Genomic DNA, 14,441 nt, shown 5'->3' on the forward strand with positions numbered 1-14,441 from the left:
TTGGCAGAAATATGGTGATGCGCTCCACAGCCCCTGTGGCTACTGATATTAGAGCCAGTCGTTGGAGGTATGGGTAACAGACCTATTCTAAGAGGAGTGCTATGTATTATGTATTTTGAAAAAAAAAAAAAAAAGAGAGAGAGAGAGAGAGACTGTTACCATTCCCAGCAGTCAGAGCAAAAGCTGATGTTCGCCTCTGGTAATCTATCCAAGTAATAGTGACCACAAGGCCAGGATGACCCAGAGCAAAATTATCTTTCCCCTCCCAGTTATTTTTTTGCTTCCAATTTTAATGAGAAATACAAAATTCCTTCTATTCATTGTTCCAAAGCTTTGAGTCATCCTAATTCTTTCTTCCGCTTCTTCTTACCACCTCTTGTCAGTTCTCAAGTCTGTTGATTTTTCCCTTCTTAAAGTCTCCCTCTTGCAGTCCTTCTCTCCACAGCTTGGTCAGGGCCCCTCGTGTCTTCTCAGGGTTATGGTGGCAGCTCCCTAACCAGCCTCCATGCCCCATCTCTCTGCTTCTCATTCACCCTGTGCCCAGGCACCAGGGTGAGCTTTCAGAAGCAAAGCTCTTTTCACATCACATCCCTTCTCAAAGTACTCATGATATGTTCACAGTGTACACAGTGAAGCCCAAGGTCGTGATCATGGTGTTCAAGAACCTTCAAGTCAGAGACACCTGTGTCATCACTCAAGATGGCCAGCAACACCCTCTTCACTTTCTCATACACGTTCTACCAGGCTGAGCTTACAGATCTTGCCTTTGTCACAAATCTTTTCTTGGTTCTCTCATTCAGGAATAGTTAGTCCTTCCTCTGTGTTCCCATCATCCTCATTTGGGTGTACTCATTTCACGCTGTTTTGTTTCTGACTTATCCAGGTGTCCATCTTCCTGCCCAGAGAGCAGGCTCTGTATGACCAGAGCCTGGACTGTATGTACCTCAGCATCCCAGACAGCATCCATCACTGGCCCCACACAGCAGGCCACGGAGGGATTCAGTTAACATCTTTGCCTCTATTTGACTGCAACTACCTAGTTGAAAATTACCACATTAAAAAGCAACACAACAGCAAAGTGTCTTTGCTCCAGTATCCCATTATAGAGAGTTTTTGAAGTCTTGAGTTGATTTCATGATCTAGTTGTGCCTAAAAAATTATAGGAAAAAGAGATGTTCAGGCATAAAATCAATGAGCAATACTTCAAAGGTAAAAAAGCAGATTCAGGATTTTTTCTACTCTTCCCATTTGCGGCTAATACTGGTACCAACATTTGGAGGTGGTGGGTATTTCACTTATTTGCTTATGTTATGTATTTTCTGCATTCTTCTTTTCCCTCTTAAATTATATGCATTATCAGGTGTCTCTAAATTGGGATTAATTCATGAAAAAGCTATATCGTTTTAAAATGTTATCTTGAGCTGTATTATAGGGACTCCTATGTCAGGAGGCTTTGGTGAAGAGTCTGGGTTTTATACTGTTAATGATAAATCATTGGACTGTTTTAAGTAGGGGTGTGATAAGAGATGAATTTAAAAAACATCATTTAGGCTGTAATGGGGAGAATGGATGGAAGGGTCGGAGTGTGGAGTCAGAGAATCCAGTACGATGCTACAGAAGTGGTCCAGGGAATGATGATGGTGGTGTTGACCTGAATGGTGGTAATGAAAATGGAGAGAAGGAAAAGATCATGGAATATATAGTGGAGACGAGTCAGTGGGTCTTGGAACGAATTTGATGGGGAAGGAAGGTATACTGGGTTGAACTGTGGCTTCTAAAAGATATGTCCATCTGGAACTTCTGAATATGACACTTATTTGGAATAAGTGTCTCTGCAGATGTAATAAAGATAAGGATCTTGAGATGAGATTAGATTAGGGTAGGTCCTAAATCTAAAGATGAATGTCCTTATAAGAGACAGAAAAGAGACAGACACACAGATCAGAGGGGCAGGTCATGTGAAGACAGAAGCAGAATCAGAGTGATGCATCTGTGAATCAAGGAAGGCCAAGGATTGCCCCCAGCCAACAGAAGGAAGAAGAGGCATTGAAAGGATTCTTCTTCAGAGCCACCAGAAGGAATCAAACCTGCCAACATCTGATTTAGGCCTTTTGGCCTCCAGAACTGTGAAACAAGAAAGGTCTGTTGTTTTAAGCCATTAAGTTTGTTACGTCATGTGTAGGAAGCTAATATGGAGGGCAAGAGGGAAATGAAGAATACCTCCTCAGATTTCTAGTTTTAGGTACCTAATAGATAGCGATACCATTTACTAAGATGGGGAAGACAGGGAGAAGGGCACGATTCTCTACAACTAAGTATATCTTCTGGGGGTGGCAAGGTGAAAGGAATTCTACAGGAAGTAGAATTCAGAGCCGCCTTGCAGATCCAAGGGAGAGGAGGAGGTAAGCATAGGAGGCTCCAGGTCTAGAGTTAAAGTTACAAGGAGGGAGAGCCAGAAGGATTGAGTAAAAGAGTGACAGGGGAGCTAGTGGTGACACACTCTAATCTTCCTTCCCAATGAATGTGGGCCATTTACTTAATTTCTTTGAGTTTCATTTGCTTCGTCTTAAGATAGAAGTTAAAAAAAAATTCACCATCAATAAAATGACAAAGCAGCCTACTGAATGGGAGAAGACATTTGCAAATGATGTATCTACTAAGGGGTCAAGATCTAAAATATATGAAGAATTTACACAACACATCAAAACCACCAAATAATCTGATTGAAAATGGGCAGAGGACCTGACTAGACATTTCAGGATCTGAATAGATATTTTGCCAAAGAAGACACGCAGGTGCCCAAAAGACACGTCAAAAGATGCTCAACATCACTAATCATCAGAGAATTGCAAATCAAAACAATGAACTATCACCTTACACCTGTCAGGATGGCTAGAATCAGAAAGACAATAATAACAAGTGTTGGCGAGGATGTGGAGAAGAAGGAACCCCCATGCACTGTTGGTGGAATGCAAACTGGTGCAGCCACTGTGGAAAACTATATGGAGGTTCCTTAAAAAATTAAAAATACAATTATATGATCCCGTAATTCCACTACTGGGTATTTACCCAAAGAAAAGGAAAACACTAATTCAAAAAGATCTATGTTCCTCTATGTTTAGTGCAGTATTATTGACAACAGCCAAATTATGGAAGCAGCTCAAGTGTCCATCCATAGATGAATGGATAAAGAAGATGTGATATATATATATATATATATATATATATGAATATACCTCAGCCATGATAAAGAATAAGATCTTTCCATCTGCAGTAATGTAGATGGATCCAGAGGGTATAATGCCAAGTGAAGTAAGTCAGACAGAGAAAGACAAAAATCATATGATTTCACCCATATGTGGAATTTAAGAAACAAAACAAAGAAACAAATGAAGAAAAATAGAGGTAAGCAAACAAAACTCAGACTCTTAAATTCAGAGAACAGACTGGTGGCTGCAAGAGGGGAGGTGGCTTGGGGGAATGGGTGAAATAAAAGGGATTAAGAATACACTTTTGTGGGGCGCCTGGGCAGCTCAGTGGGTTGAGGCCTCTGCCTTCGGCTCAGGTCATGATCCCAGAGTCCTGGGATCGAGCCCCACATCGGGCTCTCTGCTCAGTGGGAAGCCTGCCTCCTCCTCCTCTCTCTCTCTCTCTGCCCACTTGTGATCTCTGTCATATAAATAAATAAAATCTTAAAAAAAAAAAAAGAATACACTTTTGTGATGGGCACTAAGTAATGTATAGAATTGTTAAATCACTATAATGTGCACATGAAACTAATATGACACTGTAAATTATACTTCAATTACCAAAAAAGCAATACTTACCTCAGAATTAAGAACATGCCCTTTATTTACCTTTTTCCTAAGATGTTTCTCTAAAGATCAACATTTTCGCCTTTTTATTCCACCTCTCGATATCAAAAGAATTAGTTGCCAGGCACTAATGTCATTAAGGAGAAGAATTTGCTTTCAAAAGAAGTACGCTCTGCTACCTTGTGTACTTGGGGACTGAAAGTCTCCAGGACGGCTGTGCTTTGACCGTGTGAGCAGATAACCAAGTGCCTTAAATATCTAAGTTTTTATTTTTCCAGGGATTTCCCAATTTTCCATTCAAGATATTGCTCCCCCACCTCCCAGTGTCTGGTCCAGAAGGGATCACTTTACTGTAATATGGTATTTATAAACACATCAAGGTATTTTATTGCAAAAGAATTTTTCAACTGCAGAATCTGAGAAAAGTCTTCAAATCATTTGCCTCTTGCTTTCCATGTACGATTACAGGTACCCTGATAAAATCAATGGACTTGTTCAACCCTCTTGTGTCAGTTGCCTATAAATTTTCAAGATTCAGTCAGTGATCCTCGAATGTGCTGACAGATTCTTTACGTTTTGGTTTCTGCGGTTAGAAAACATCTAGGAAGCTGTAAATAATTGTCTCCCTGCTTTTGTTGAAGCTGTTCTCTCTGCCTGAAAAATCCCCCATTGTTATTCTATCCTGGCCTTCCCTAATCCTTCCTAATACTGCTTAAAGGTCCCACTTCCAGGAAAACCCCTCCTTTTTATTGTATTGGTTTGGAGGTGGAGATATTTGGAGAAATCTAGGCATTCCCTGCCCTACCCCACCCCACCCCAGCCAGCTGTGGCCCGGTTCTTCTTCCCTGACCTCCTTCCCATGGCAATTTCTGTACCATTCTTGGCTTATTGGACCCTGTCTGCATTGAGTGCCGTGGTTTCTTTCCCTTGTCTTGTTTCTTTCCTTCCTTCTCAGCACCTTGATCTCCACTCTGGTCTGCATTCCATCCACACAACCTCCCACTGTGAGGAGTGCAAAGGGCCTATGTGCATAGATGGATACATGCATGGTTATAGGTGTGCAAGTATCCTCAACACACATACTGTATATGAATTTTGAAGTGGCTCTTTGCTCAATGCTCTCCTTGGCAGTAGGTACCAGGTACCATATTGATGAAACATTTTGGCACTAGGCCTTTTTCTTTGACTTAGCTTCTGAACCACCAGTTTGGCTTCTCCTTCCTTCCTTCTTAATTCTTTCTCCCTGATTCATCTTATTGCTTAGCCTCCCATTGTAACTTTCCCCCAATACTCACAGCTTGTTTTCCCTGGATAATAATTCAGCTTGTCTCTTGACCATGGCTTCTCTTAACCGTGGCTTCTCTCTCTTGGATTCCCTTGGATAACCCACTTATGAATTTAGCCCATTCTCCAGGACTCTCCTTCTGATAGCCCACCGTTGGGCCTGTCTTATTTTATTAGCAGAACATTTTTTACCTTATTGACAATAACTCAGGGAAGAACTGAACTCCAGAAACATTATAATCTCTCTCAAGAGAAAGATTTAGAGAAGATATATGGTGGCCCCAGTTTAGTTACCCATCAGGTTTCATGAAAATATTGCTTTCGAGTATAGAAAAAGTCCCTGCAGTCATAGTTTGGGGAAACCCACATGCCTGTAATTACTTGGTAGATCATAATGGAGCCTCACTGTATGATGCACGGAGAAGTTTAGTGGCAAAGGTGTAGGATTTTTGTTTGTTGTTTTTCCAAAGTCAAGCAGAGAAGTCAGGTTCGTTACTTCTGATTCATTCCATTATAGTCTCATCTGTCTCATGTTGATACTTTTATTGATGATGTAGTTTAAAAGACCTCACGGTAACAACCAAGATTACTGAATGTCAAGAGTTCAAGGCCCTTAAAGACCATCTAGCCTCACTTTTTCCAAAGTGAGGAATTGTATTCCTGGAAGCAACTGGGTTGTTTTGGTGTGGTATCTGGTTACAATGCTAAGTACTGTTGACTCTCTTAGTGTGAGGCATTCTTTAATTCTTCAGCCTTCTGATTAGCCAAGGAAATTTGGAGCCAAAATATCCTTATCACCTCTCCATTACAGTTTGGAGCCAAATGTCCTTATCACCTCTCCGTTACTTACTAATCATCTTAATTTATTCATTTGTTTATAAATGATGCAAAAGTAAATCCAAGGCAAAAAAGCCCTGCAGGTCGCCCTCTCTATGGAATGAACTTCATAATGCCTCTCTTGTCACTGTGTTTATTTTTCATGTTTCACATCTACACATGGCAAGGGATATTTATTTTCTATTGAAGATGGTAATATAAGGTTTTCATTTACAAACACTTATTTAAGTAAAAATAGGAGTTAATCAAAAGGAAAATAATAACATTTATTAAGATCCACATACTCTCAGGATCTGGGAAATTCATGGTGAAAATGAAGAGGCGGTCCTCACTCTCTTCAGAATTAGGTCAATTATGTTAAACTTCACAGTCTTTGTGTCTCACCTTTGTTTTTCTAATACGAAGCTTCCAGAATTATCTCCACCAAGTATCTGACTTAATTTTTCCTGTGGCAAGGAACTCCTCAACAGTACTGTATGTGATGCTGTGAGAAACCACGTGAGGCTGGGATGTGTCAAGGCATTTCCAGGTTGGGGCTCCTCCTGTAGGCAACAGGCCTCACACAAGACTCTCTCCATCTTAAGAGATGATTAGGCTCACAGCAGAGCCAGGAAAGAGTTAGTCCACCAAATACTTCCATGGCTCCTGTCACAAGATGGCTGGGATGCTCTTGAAATCTCTTGGGACGTCGTCATGTCATTCCCTTTCCCCGGCAGAAGGTGGACTGTTGCCACATCTGAGAAGTGATTGGTGATATTGTCATTAGGAGCCACTTCTCCTCAATTGTCATCTTGGCTTTCACTTTTCCAAATCAAGTTGCGGGGGAGGAGATATGGGGATCTGGTGAACATCTGGGTAGCATATTGGTCAAAGGAATCTGTTTCTCTTTTCCTCTTATAGTAAGGAAACTATCCTCCATTCCTAGGAAAATGATTAATGATAGCACACGGAAGCCAAAAGCGAATGAGCTATTAACTTTACTCTTTCTTTCTTTCTTTCTTTCTTTCTTTCTTTCTTTCTTTCTTTCTTTCTTTCTTTCTTTCTTCTCTCTCTCTTTATTCCTTCTTTCTTTTCTTCCTTTCTTTTTCTTTTTCTTTTCTTCTTCTTTTTTTTTAATCTCCTACCTGTGGAAAGACAAACTCTTCTGGTGTGTTTTGCCTTGAGTCACTCAAAATTCTAGGCATCTCCCCAGCTCTGTTTCTTGAAGCGCCTGTGGCTTTTGTTGATTGATTTCCTTTTTGGTGTCCTTGAGCAATTTTCTGTTGTATGTGACACAGAAGTTTCTGAAGCGTAAAATCCTGCCTTTACCTTCCACTTTAGTTTCTCTCTATCAGTTGAAGGCAAACCGCAGGCCAGACAGACGGGAAAGCACATTCACAAGTGTGTGGTGACCTAAAAGAGTTGGGTGACTCAACGACTGAGGTCAGGGTCACCTCCTGTGGCCACCTGACTTTAGACACCATAGAGAGAGCAGAGACCTGGTTCCAAGTCCCCAGGTCACCCTTTCCTACAGCAGCTCGAGGCCTCACAGCTCCCTCTAAAGCTCACAAGAGTTGGGAAGCATAGTCTGATTCTCTCCGTATGTGCAGGACACGGGGGTCGAGGTGCCTCTCTGTAGCCTCAGAAGCCCAGTGCAGCCTCCTCTCCCTCCTGCAAGACCCTCCCTCAACAATCCTTAGTCCTACCTTTTGTTTTTTCAGCTTGAAACTTCTCTCAGCCTCTGTGTTTCTCCACAGTTCTTCCTGTTTTCCACTACTGAGCCCGTGGGCAGCCTCTCTGTGTGATCTGTGTCCATAAGGCCATTTCTTTTCTGTCCCTATGCCCCCAGATCTGTACCCCCCACACTGGCTCTTACCTCCTCACGCTGCTTCTCTCCACATTTCCCTCACACCCAGAGAGAGGCCAGGGAAGGCCTGTGGACGGGCCTCAACCTGCAGCCAGACCTGAGCCACGCTTTCATCACACAGGAGGGCCTCCTCCTCATCCGACCAGCTTCCCAGTCACCCCTAGAACTTGGGGGAATTGCTCTTATTTCTGGCCCATTTGTCCTCCTCCCAGGCCTGCACATGGAGGCTAGATAAAGGTAGGAGAGCTGAGAACCTGGCATCTTCTGAAACCCATCCATCTCTGTGCTTGCCTCCTCACTCTTGGCCTCCGTGTATGGCTTTCTGTCCCCATGCCTGTCCCTTCACTCCATCTGGGCCCGGCGCCGGAAGCCTCTGCTCCATACCTAATGGCCTGTCTCCTGGCTCGGTTAGTGCTCTCTTCAGAGGACAGCGTCTCTCCTCACCTCCTTCATCCTTTCTCTTGCCGAAGTATCTGTGAGTCCCTTGAAGGCAGAGAACATACCTGACGTGTCTTGGTCTTCTCCCTCATTCACAGTACAGGGCTCTCAGCACACCGAAACCATTCCATTTGCCGAGTGACAATAGGAGGAGGTGGTTGAGACATGACTCCATAGTGTGAGATGGGGATACACTAGAGCCTTGCTTGTAAGATCCAAACATCTCTCTCTCCCACGAACACCTGAGATGGAAGCAGAAGCCTGTAAGGAGGAGACACACAACCCAAGTCTTCATTCCACAGTCTGTGTTCAGCCAGTATTGACCAAGTGCTTTTTCTGTGCTGAACTGAGGAGGGGAGAAAGACAAGACCATGTGATGTATAAGTGTATACCTGATACAAAATAATTTAACTTAATAAAACATAGTTCCAGGGGGGCCTGGGTGGCTCAGTGGGTTAAAGCCTCTGCCTTCGGCTCAGGTCATGATTCCCAGGGTTCTGGGATCGAGCCCCACATCCGGCTCTCTGCTCTGCAGGGAGCCTGCTTCCCCCTCTCTCTCTCTGCCTGCCTCTCCGCCTACTTGTGATCTCTGTCAAATAGATAAATAAGATCTTTAAAAAAAACAAAACAAAAAATAGTTCCAGTCACGAATATTAATGGATTAGAAATGGGAACAGAAGAATTTTATAACATGTAGGAATGACAAAAACGATAAAATTCAGGACAAATTTAATAAGAGGGTTACATAATATGTATAAAGAAAATAATTCAGTTTTATTTATTTATTTTTAATTTGAAAAGAACAAATGGTGCCCCATCCTTCCAAGACCTCGTATCCCAGGAGCGATCTGATCGCCTCCGCCGCAGAGCGGTCATTACCATCTGGTGGCAACGGGCCTCTGCGCCTTCACGTCTTCATGTCTCTAGATTGCTCAGATGCTCCCACTAGCATTAACTTCCCTGACTAAGCAAAGATTTAATAATAAAAAAAGAAACAATTTCATCAATAGCATAAGGTATCTGTGAGGAAAAGTGGTTAACGAGCTTATTAATAAGGTTAATAAGTACATTAATGAAGCCGACATGTTTATGCTCATCAGGTTAACCACTTGGTGACACTGGCAGTGTCTACTCCGGAGCGGAAGGGTGTCTGGTGATTGAATCCAAGTATACTCTGAATTATTCATTCCCTTTCATTTCAGAGACATAGAGATGGATTTTTAAAAATGTTTTATTTATTTGACAGATAGAGATCACAGGTAGGCAGAGAGGCAGGCAGAGAGAGGAGGAAGCAGGCTCCCCGCTGAGCAGAGAGCCGGATGCGGGGCTCCATCCCAGGACCCTGGGATCATGACCTGAGCCGAAGGCAGAGGCTTTAACCCACTGAACCACCCACGCGCCCCTAGAGATGGATTTTGAACTAGGAAAATCTGCCTCGTGGGTGACAATTACTGAACAAATAATGTAAATGCTACTTCAAAGTCTCTAATGAGTGTCCCTTATTAGCTTATAGAGAGGTTATAAAAATAAAATGACCTATTTTATATTACTGATGTTAGGGCATTTGTATATTTTCTTTTTTTTAAGTCTTTATAAAGACTTTATAAAGTCTTTACTGAAAATTATGTATATCTAAGTTATGCAACATGATTTGACATACATATAGAGAATGAAATGATTACTCAAGTCAATCTAATTATTAATGTGTCTTCTGCTCGCATAGTTACCATTTCTCAGTGTATAGTGAGAGCGCTGAAATCTACTCTCTCAGCAAATCTCCAGTATTCCGTATGGTATTCTCTAGTACTATTGTAAGGCATTTCCCACTATACTTGCAACTTTACAGTAAAATAGAGCATTATTAAAATAGAGTTTATAAGTATGCAAATTTACCAGATAAAACATGATACATAGTTAAAAATCAGCAACATTCTGCTTTAGATCTCAACATCAACATCTCCCAAAGATCCTATCTTTTCCTACTAACCAGTTATCTATATCTACCAATAACAGTAACAACAAAAGAGCCTAACAATGCCTGCTTGAGAATATCTCTGTCACTCAAACATAAATTCTTATGTATCAACTTCTTTTAAAAGAGGTGTTCAAATCTTCAAAATGTATTGATGAGAAGTCTGAATTTTTTCAGAAATGCCTAGTGAATTCTAAACTATTTTAGACATGATCTATGGAGTAGAACTTTGAACATTGGCCATCCATTCTTTTGGACATTGAAACAAAATAACATTTTTCAAGGAGAAACCTGGCCTAGTCCCCAGGCATCTTGCTCTCAGAAAGGCAGGCGGGGTATGTGTGTGGGTTGGGGGTTTGCTCTCTCATCTCTGCAGTGGTTCCTGGTCAGGAGTCCAGAGCCCGCTAAAGCCATGTTTTTCAAATTGAGTTGCAACTCATTACTAGGTCATAAAATTAGTTTAGTGCCGTTGTCCATTAGAAATATTATGTAAGCCACATATGTAATCTAAAATTTTCTGTTAGCTACATTAACAAAATAATTGATGTTAAATTTAATAATATATTTTATTCAACCCATTATATAAGCATATTATCTTTATGACATATAATTAATATAAAATTATTAATGAGATCATGCATATTCATTGTTTGTACTGAGTTTTCAGAACCTGTACACTTTATTTATTGTACACTTTAGGCATACCTCAATTCCGAACAGCCACATTTCAGATTCCCACTAGCCACATGTGGCTGGTGTCTGCTGTATTAAACAGCCAAGTTTAGTGCTTGCAAGTTTATACACTGCAATGGAATAGAACAGAATGGAAAATTTCAGAGGGCATTGCTAATAGTAAGGTAAATAATTTTTCAGGGGATGCAAAATATGTTTCTTAGTGGGGATTATGGTTAAAAAAGGTTGGAAAGTTGATGTATTAAACCAAGTTGATCTTTACCCCATTTAAGTGCCTATAGAGATATCCTGAAGATTGCTCCCTTGGAAACATAAGAGTTGTGTGGAGGCACTTGCTAGGCCATGCACTGGCTCTTAGGCTCACCACTTCTTGATATCCAGGGCTTAGAGATCTATCAAGATTTGGGATGATTGCTTGGAGAACATGCAGCTCCCCAGTCTGCTTATATGCTAAAACTTTTCAGAACCCAGCCAGATCAGCAGAGAGATGGGGCCTTTGACTCTAATCAGGTTGTTTTTTCTGTTTGACTATGGTGTGATATTATGATGATAGGATTCAAAGCTGCTTTACAGAACGGCGTCATCAGCATGTAATGGGCACTCTAATGCATTGTTGGGGAAATGTGTGTTGGTACCTTTCTGATGGGCAGTTTCCTACGTATCAAAGAATTTAAAAATATGTGTGCCCTTGGATCCAGTGCCTCCAGGAGTTTATTTTTCCACTTCCAGGCATAAAAGGAAGTGATAAATGTGTGAGTAAAAATTTAGGTATCCTAAATGCAGTGTGTTATGTTGGATTGGATCCTGGAACAGAAAAAGGACATTAGTGGAAAACTAATAAAATCTGAGTGAAATATGGAGTTTAGTTAATAATAATGTAACAGTGTTGGTCTCTTAGTTATGAGAAATGTGCTATGGTAGTAATGTAAGATACTATTGTTAGGGGCAACTGGGTGTGGAGTACATGGGAACTCTCTGTACTGTCTTTGCAACTTTTCTCCAAGCAGTAAATTATTCTAAAATAAAATGTGTATTAAAATATTTAATCTGGCATTTTAATTTAATATTTAATTTGATTCAATATTTACTTCAATATTTAATTTTAAATGTTTATTAAAATATAATTTTTATTAATAATAAGGATTTTCATTATAGTACTATGGTAAAACAAAATTGGAAACAGCCTATCCAACCACTGAGGATTTCTTAAATAATTTTGGTACTTCGTACAATGAAATATCAGGGGCGCCTGAGTGGCTCAGCTGGTTAAGTGTCTGACTTCAGCTCAGGTCATGATGTCAGGGTCCTGGGATGGACCCCGCAGCAGGCTCTGCACTCAGCAGGGAGTCTGCTTGTCCCTCTCCCTCTGCCCTGCCCTCTGCTCTCTCTCTTTTTCAAAAAAAAAAAAAATCAGACAGTCATTTAGATGATATTTTAAAATTAAAATTTTTTGCAAATAAAGATGTTGACAATATACTTAGTGAAAAACCACTTCCAACCCAAAATATTATTTTATAAGGTATGTATGTAAAGAGAATTAATTCACAGAATATGCACCAAAATAGCAAGAATTGTTATCTCTAAGTTAATGAAATTAGAGAGGATTTAAAACATATATATGTATATATGTTTTAAAACATATAAAACATATATGTATGTATGTAATTGTGTATATGTGTTTTCTGATTTTCCCGTCCGGTGCTTATATTGGTTTTCTAATAAGAATTTTTAAAGTTTTTTTTGTTGTTTGTTTTTTATTTTTTACAAAAGTGGATCAGATGAGTCAGAGTGCCCTGACTTGGGGTGATAGCGATGAGTGTGTTCTCAACGCAGACTTGGAAACAGGGGACTCCGATTGCCCCCCTGAGAATTACACTCAGGAATCAACATTGGAAGTGTTAGTGTTGAGTGGGTGAAATCTTTTTAAAGTATCAGAATGATTCACAGGCAAGAATTAGTCCCAGCTACAACTAAACTTGACATTAAGAAGTACAGTTGAGAAGTGCATCTGTCACAAAGGATTTGGCTGAGATTGGCTGTGTCTGGAGGAAAGTCATGGAGGTGGCCAGCGCCCATCAAAACAGGCCCAGGAACGATGTGCTCCATCAGACTGGCCTCCGTTTTCTTTCTTCCTCATAGGTTCACCCCATGGTGAACTGAAAGCATCATCATGTTATCCTGGCCCAGTAGCATTAAGTATTTAGATCGCCCCGTTGATTCCCTCACTCCAACAAGGATTAGACCCTCGAAGGAGCCTGCCAGTCACCTGGCTGTCCTCAGCTGGTCAGGCTACATAAGCGTTCATCCACTTAACAGTGAGCTTCCTCGTGAATTAGCAGATTTGGCAGCTAATTTGATGAATGTGTCTGTGAGCATTGTTAGCATGAGTCAGTGCTCTGGGTCCAGTCAAATCTGTGGCTCTGACAGTAGGAATTTATGAGCCCAAGAAGGGAAGGGCTAGACCATGGCCCTGTGAGTTGACCAAGATAACGGTCCTCCTGGGGCCTTGTCAGGCTTCCTCTCAGCCTCTTCTCCATGCTATGAGTCACCTTTCTCCTGGCATGTGGCAGCTCACTTATTTCTTTTTCAGAGCCCTGCCCATCCACCTGGGATTGAGAAAACCAGTCCCATACCCTTGGGTAGGGCAGCAGAGCCCAGTGAGATGAGTGCTGTTGTAACATGGCTAGAGAACTCTGAGAGACATGGGAACCTGACAAATTTGCAGTGCGTTGAGTAGTTCCAGGTATCAACCCTAGCTTGCTCGAGATTACTCATGTCACTGTACCATGGCCCTGTTGTGCTGAGAAAAGCATGAAACGTGGTGTCAGCAGGTTTTGGTTCCGTGGTTTATGTCCTAATTATCTGGGTGACCTTGCACAAGCACTTTTTGGGTCTTTGATCATAAAATTAGGGATATGGTCCATAACACATAGCATTGTTTTAAGTTTAGTTGTTATCATGGATGGGAAATTATACTATAAACTAAAAAGAACTTTATAAAGTAATTATTTTTTTACCTAGGAACCGTATTAGAATTTGTGTGTCTGTGAGTGACTTTTGAAATGCAAACAAATTGAAATATTTTATGTTCTAGAAGCTTAGTTTATCATGCAATGCATGGAAACCCATCAATTATAAAAGAGACATAATTAAGTATTTAACTCAAATTAAGCAAAACCAATAACTAGGTTTTGTTTTAAATGATTGCTTTGCACCTAAATTAGATTTCTGTTTACTGTTTTTAAGATAACAGTTTGATGAAGAATGTTCTTTTGCTACCCAAATTCCAAAGCCCTGGTGGAACCTCTCCAAAGTAGAGCCCCTAAAATTCTTAGGGATAATTTTCTGTGAACATATAGGCACACCATCTTGTCTGGCCTATGCTCAACTTCTTAGGTTAAGTTCATTTGTGACCTTTGCCTGGCTACATACAGTACAGCAGGGGAAAAAAAAACCCTGAACAATTGTCACAAGACCTTCACGGTGTGGCTTCTGGTTATGTCAGTTTACCTCTCTATGTCCATTAATAAGATCGGAAGAAGACTTCCCTTGTACG

At 40.9% G+C, this 14,441-nt stretch overlaps 1 long non-coding RNA gene across 1 annotated transcript; it reads right to left on the reverse strand.

The window, feature by feature from the left end:
• Positions 1–822: 822 nt before the first annotated feature.
• Positions 823–10,991, reverse strand: LOC116570202. Its single transcript, XR_004277318.1, has 3 exons — positions 10,898–10,991; positions 8,286–8,462; positions 823–1,149 (listed from the first exon to the last, which is right to left on the reverse strand). It is a non-coding gene; the product is annotated as an uncharacterized LOC116570202 (long non-coding RNA).
• Between the last annotated feature and the right edge of the window lie 3,450 nt (positions 10,992–14,441).

The sequence above is a fragment of the Mustela erminea genome, chromosome 12, assembly GCF_009829155.1.
Source record: "Mustela erminea isolate mMusErm1 chromosome 12, mMusErm1.Pri, whole genome shotgun sequence".
Taxonomy (NCBI): domain Eukaryota; kingdom Metazoa; phylum Chordata; class Mammalia; order Carnivora; family Mustelidae; genus Mustela; species Mustela erminea.